Source organism: Panicum virgatum, chromosome 7K (genome assembly GCF_016808335.1).
Source record: "Panicum virgatum strain AP13 chromosome 7K, P.virgatum_v5, whole genome shotgun sequence".
NCBI classification, from domain to species: domain Eukaryota; kingdom Viridiplantae; phylum Streptophyta; class Magnoliopsida; order Poales; family Poaceae; genus Panicum; species Panicum virgatum.
This window is the reverse complement of record NC_053142.1, coordinates 33266085-33272607: the sequence shown is the minus strand read 5'-3', so window position 1 is coordinate 33272607 and position 6523 is coordinate 33266085.

Here is a 6523-nt window from a genome sequence, read left to right as displayed (position 1 = left end):
CGCTATTTTCCTAGCCCCCATAGCCAACAAAGAACAAGCACCTCGATCTTGAGGGGTGTGGGCTGCTCCTCGTCTAAAGATTCATCATCATCATCATCATTGTCTCCTTGACTGTCATCTTCAAGGAGGTATTCTGATGACTCAGAATCTTCACACCTAGTTTTCTTCTTGCCTGAATCTGTACCCTTTGTGGATCCCGGTTGTGAAAATATATTTTTTAAGTTCGGACATGCTTTCATGGAGCCCAAGTTCTGCCAACCTTCTTATATTGTCTACTACCCTCTCATCCCGACACCTTTGATATTCAATTTGTTGTTGTTCTTACAGGAATAAGTAAATGGTCACTATCAGAATACTAGATCAAGGCTCAAATGTATCTAATATAGAACAAAGTTGCATTAAGTCTCAACAATCAGCATGTAACACAATAGTATACAGAAATACACATGAATGTTAAGTTCAAATAGCATATATGTTGAAATACACATGAATGCTAGAGTTTCAAATTTATCTAATATAGAACAGCATACACATGTATGTTAAGTCAAACAACACGTATGTTAAGTTAAAAAACCAACTGGGACAATATTCAGCTGGGAATATTAGCAAAATATTATGCATGGGACAGCATACACATGTATTCAACTAGTTATACAAAGTAGAGAGAAACTAGAGGATCAGTTTAGACAGGAAAAACAAATAAAATTTCAGCTGGGACAATATTAGTAAAACCTCATGCATCACAGCATACTACTCTAGTATAACACAATAGTATAACATGAATGCAACATTTTGAATTAGATGTGACAGCAAACAATCTAAATGTGAACAACCTGTCATGATAATTCAATGTTCAGAGAAGCCTAGATACACAATTGATAGTTCAGATAATCCTAGATACACACAGCCATCACATGGCTTCTGATAGAGAGAAGCATGCATGCATATACATATTTCAACAGCTAAAAGGCATTACTGAATCTTAACTGTGATGTTCAGAATTGTTTTTCCCCAACAAAAAATTAACTATGATGTCCACAAACTCTGGGTACCAGAGATTTTATTCCAAGCTATACGCAGTAGACATACAAGCATGCATGCAGACACCTTATCCAGTTCAGATTGCAAAAAAAGGGAAGGAGGAATCTATGAACCTAATCTGCATAGGTGCAACAACAACACTACCACAGGCCACCATACAGCTTCAGATTATCATGCCACAAAATTTCAAAAATGGATATCTGGACATGCATGCATACACATGTGAACAAATACTCGGCGGCGTGGGACATGGCTTTAAGTCGGTTGCATACAGAACTGCACGGAGAAGGAACCAGGGAAGAAATGCTTACCTTGGGAATGGATCGACCTTGGCATACCTCGAGCTGCACCACGATGCGTTGTCACCATGGTGACAGTGCAGATTCGAAGAAGGGGAAGCGGATCTGGCGAAGGGGAAGCAGATCCAGCGAAGGGGAAGCAGATTCAGCAAGTGGTGTTGAAGGGGTCGGCGAGGTGCCATCGGGGACAAGCAGGTGGCGGCTTCAAGGAGATCCCGTCGGCGAAGTGGCGTCGGCGATGAGGCGGTGCGTGGCTGAGATCCCGTCAGCGAAGTGTGTCGACGACGAGGCGGCGAAGTCGCTGAGATCCCGTCAGTGAAGGCGTCGGCGGCGGCGGCGGCGGCGGTGTCGGCGTAGGGTTTGGGACCTGGCGTGGGCGGGTAGGGTTTGGGAGGTGGCGTGGGCGGATAGGGTTTGGGAGGTGGGGGCATTTTCCTTTAATTTATCCAAGGGCGTGGCCGTAGAAAATTTTGGGCTGGCGCCCAGATTTCCAAACTCGGCGGGAGATTTTGAGGCTGGCGCCTAGATTCTGGGTTTGGGCTGGAACCTCCAAGAATTGGCCCAATAAACCTCTATTTGTATAATGTCAAAATTAGTAATGATATAAAAAATTAAATTTAACTATTTAATATATTTATTTAATGACAAAACTATTTTATATGATTGAAATTAATTATTTGTTTAATGTTGATGATGAAGTCTTTTATATATGTCTTAATTATTAAGTATTTAAATATTTATTTATAACATTGTTGACAAAATAAATCAATACTCGTGTACCATTATGTTTCAAATTGAGAAGATATCCGGATCCGAATCCGGATTCGAACTATTCGTATCCGATCTTTAAAACATGGTAAAAGGTGACATCCGGATCTTATTTCATCCGTATCTGATCCGAATCCATCCTTGGTTGGAGAGTTGGATATTTTCTATATCCAAAATCCTTTTAGCAAGGTTTCAACACAGATTTATTGGGAGTAAAAATTTGGGCACTATTGGAGATGCTCAGTGCAAGTACAACGCATAGACGAGGTCGTCGATTTACGTCGGGAGAACCAAAATACATCTTCACAGAGCACCTTCAAGACGGAGAGAGAGAGAGAGCAGCCAGTGCTTCCCTCGTCTACGGCTTCTTCCCCATTCTCCCAGGATGTCGGCGGGATCCGATGCGCACGCGCGAATCCATTTGGCGGCAAAGCTTCCCGCCTTTCCCCCAAATCCAACTCCATATACCCTGTCCCCCATCCTCAATATTCGTTCCTAGGTCGTGAGCTGCTCAAGGAAGATGGGGCCCGGATGCGGTAAGCGGTTCAATCATCCGCACGGAAGGGGACCTCGTCAGCATGATATATAGCTGTGGGCGATTGCATGTCCCATGCCACTCCACTCAGCTCCAAAGTGATGTGTCCACTTTCACTGGCTGAATCTGAAATAGCGCATATTATTGACGATGGATTATTAATCTATGTTTAATACTCCTAATTAGTGTTGTAAAAGTCCCCACAATTTTTTTGCCCAAATTTTTTTTGGAAACTAAACGCGGCCTGATATCCCAATTATCACAAAGTAACATATTGCAACTTGATGTTATGGAGATCACGGGGCTTTTTTTCTGGCTCAAGAGCACGTGACTTTGCATGTTTTGTTGTTATAGCAAGAAAAAATAGAAAAAAGATAGCCAAGCAAAATCTTCATAACAAGCCTCGCTTGGTCACATAACTTTGTTCAGATAACAGAGACGAGCTGCAGAAAGAACTGAGCATAAGCACATAATCTGAAACCAAACTTATCCTTCCCATTTTATTAGGCAAGTGATCAGCACAATGACGGAGCTAAAACGTCAACAGTACAAGGAAAGCAAAAACTACAGGTAATTTCCACAAGTACAAGAAAAGCATCACATCTTGTGGTCACTATCTTCCGACTCATCATGCAGGTCTGTAGCACAGCCATTTGGTACAGCTCCTGCTCCTTTTCGGTTGATTTCACTGAAGGGTCTCGCTGAGGGTGGAGGTGGCATCATGTCAATTCCACTGAGTCGGAGTCCTGCAATGCATAAAACAGTTAACACTTCATGTTTTGATGAAATATTCCTTGAACTTAACATGAAAAGAAGCTGGTAACCAAGATAACTGTTCCTGAGCACAATCTGTTGATTCAATGTAATGCAATATTAATGAGTTCTACATAAAAGATAAGAGCTTACTCCAGTTCTTGTCTAGAACCCCTATACTTTAACAAAGTCTCGAACAGCTACATTAAACATTTCATTTAAAAAAAGTAGGTATATTAAACATGCTGTGTCCACTCCAAATGAACAGATTATTCTATAAGCCATATTTGTATAGAGCATGCAAATAACTCTGTTTTCTGAGTTTAATAAGATATGCTTTAATAGAGCTAAAGCAGGAAAAAGAGATGTTTGGTAACTCCGTAACTAATAGATGTTTGGCGAAGAAAAGCATAAATATTTATTGCAGTTGCTACTAATTAAGTAAATAGGAAATTACCTCAGTGACACGGACCAGCACAACAGCACATAGTGGATCAATCATCATCGCCGTCTCCACTATCCATATCATCAACTTCCATGTTGCCATTGTCACTGCAGTACTGCAATATCGTGTCATCTTCCTCCATTTCATCATCACTGTCTTGCAAGGCCGCTTTCTTGTTCCTTGCTATCAGGTCTGCCAATTTACCTTCAACAATAGTGACTTCTCCATCATCTTGCAAATTGTGCATGCCTTCATCAGCATCACCTTCTTGGACATCATTCTCTGTATCCGAGCAACTATCATCTTGGTGTACAAAAGCACTGTGATCATCTTTTTCACTAACATTATACATAGCCCTGTGTTCAAATTTCTGCACAATCCGCCAATCTTTGCCTAGAGCTGTATCAGGCAGGTAAAATATCTTCTTCGACTGAGTGGCTAAAATGAAAGGGTCAGATTTATACCAAAATGATTCGATGTTGATGGACTTGAAATGTCCATCATCTCTGACCCCTCTTGTCTTCCCAACTTGATTGTACCAATCACATCTAAACAAAACCACTGACCGATGGACATCCACATTGGAATTATATTGCAGCTGTATTACCTCCCTCAGGACACCATAATAATCAATTGTCGTGTCTTCATGTGTGCCTTCAGCCATGACTCCACTATTTTGGGTCTGTAAGAACTTTTCATGATCAAGGGTGCTATACCGGATTCCATTTACGCTTCAAGCTTTACAAGTCTTGACTCGAGGATCAGGTCCACATGACAACGCAAACAACCCTTTGTTAACGTCTTCTGGTTTCTCTTTTTGAAGCTCCCTGATCTGAAATTTGCAAACCATGTGCAATAGAAAAACTCAGGACCACAAAAAGGAAATCTTCTCATTATTCCTACACGGCTACACCCATGAGAACATGCATGAGAATACTTACATGCCTCCTGAACCACTTAGGAAATTCTTTTTGAAGCCTTTTGTCAACATCACGAACTCCGGCTCTCTCCAACTCCTCCTTGAACAACCTGCATAACAAAGTAGGACACAATTGTTGTATTAGGACATAGTAGCGTAGCACCATATATAGACAACTATAAAAAGAACCTTTCATTTGATACTTACTCCACATATGGATAAACCTCGTCGCAGTTATTCAGCACGTACCAGACCAACTTCTCCAAGTCTTCATCGGAGGCGCGATCAACACTACTGCCTCCCATGAGTTTAACACCATGCATAAACACAGAGATATCATCCTCAACATGTTCATCCCCACTAGTGCCATGGGCAACCCGATTAAATCGAGTGTCCACATCCTCAATGTACCTTGAACAAAATGTCAAGGTGTCAGTAGCAGCATAGGCCTCAGCTATTGATCCCTCTGGTCTAGCCCTGTTCCTCATTGAATTCTTGAAAGTACCCATTCGACGCTCAATAGGGTACATCCATCCATACTGAACAGGTCATGTAAGCAACATCTGATCAGGCAGGTGGACCGCCAAGTGCACCATAACATCAAAGAATGTTGGGGGGTAAATCTTCTCAAGCTTGCATAAGATCAATACAATATCTCTTTTCAATCTATTTATGACATCTATTCTCAGATTTCTACTACACAATTCCCGGAAAAATTTGCCAAGTTCTGCAATGGTTTCATATAGTTCTCCACAAATCCCCAACACAGGTTTCTTCTCCACAAATCCCCGAAGGCCAGCTGGTAGAATTCTCTATAGAAGGACATGACAATCATGAGTTTTCAGTCCCTGCACCTTACTACCATCAAAACTTATGTGTTTTGCTAGGTTGGCTGCGTAACCATGTGGAAACTTTATACTCTTTAGGAAGTTACATAACTCAATCTTTTTTCCTTTGCCAACACGTAGCAAGCTTTTGGTTTTCGAACCGTATTCCCATCCTCCTTCAAGTGTTGGTTAGGTCTTATGCGCATGTCAAGCAAATCCAACCTAGTATTAACAGTGTCCTTTGTTTTGCCCTCGATGTCAAGCAATGTTCCTAGAATACTGTCACAAATATTTTTCTCAATGTGCATCACATCAAGAACATGTGGCACCAGTATGTCTTTCCAGTAAGGGAGCCTCCGCAGACTACTCTAACGACTGAATATTATGGGTTCTTCATTCCCTCCATGCTTTTTTTTCTTACTTGCATCCTGTTTGCCTGGCCTGATATCTTTGACCTTCTCTAGTTCCTGTTGCACCTCCTTGGCACTAAACTTTCCTGGCTCAGTCCGTTTCTCATGGTGCCCATCAAATAGGAAGCTTCTTCGCCATTGGTGGCTCAATGGGAGGTACCGACAATGCCCAAGGTAGCCAATCTTATTCCTCAGTGGCCGTGAGAGTGGATTTTTGTCACAATGAATGCATGCATAATATCCTTTTGTCGTCCGCCCAGACAATGGTCCCAAAGCAGGGTAATCATGTATGCACCATAGTACCGCAGCTCGAAGCTTGAACTCCTTTCCGCTACTTGCATCCAATGTTTTGACACCCGCCCCCATAGTTCAAGCAACTCCTCTATAAGAGGCTCAAGAAATAGATCAAAATCTTTCCCTGGAGATGTTGGACCTGGGATGAGTAAGGACATGAAGCAATTTGATTCGTCCATGCATTCCCATGGTAGCAAACTCAAAGGCTTCACAAGGACAGGCCACATGCTAT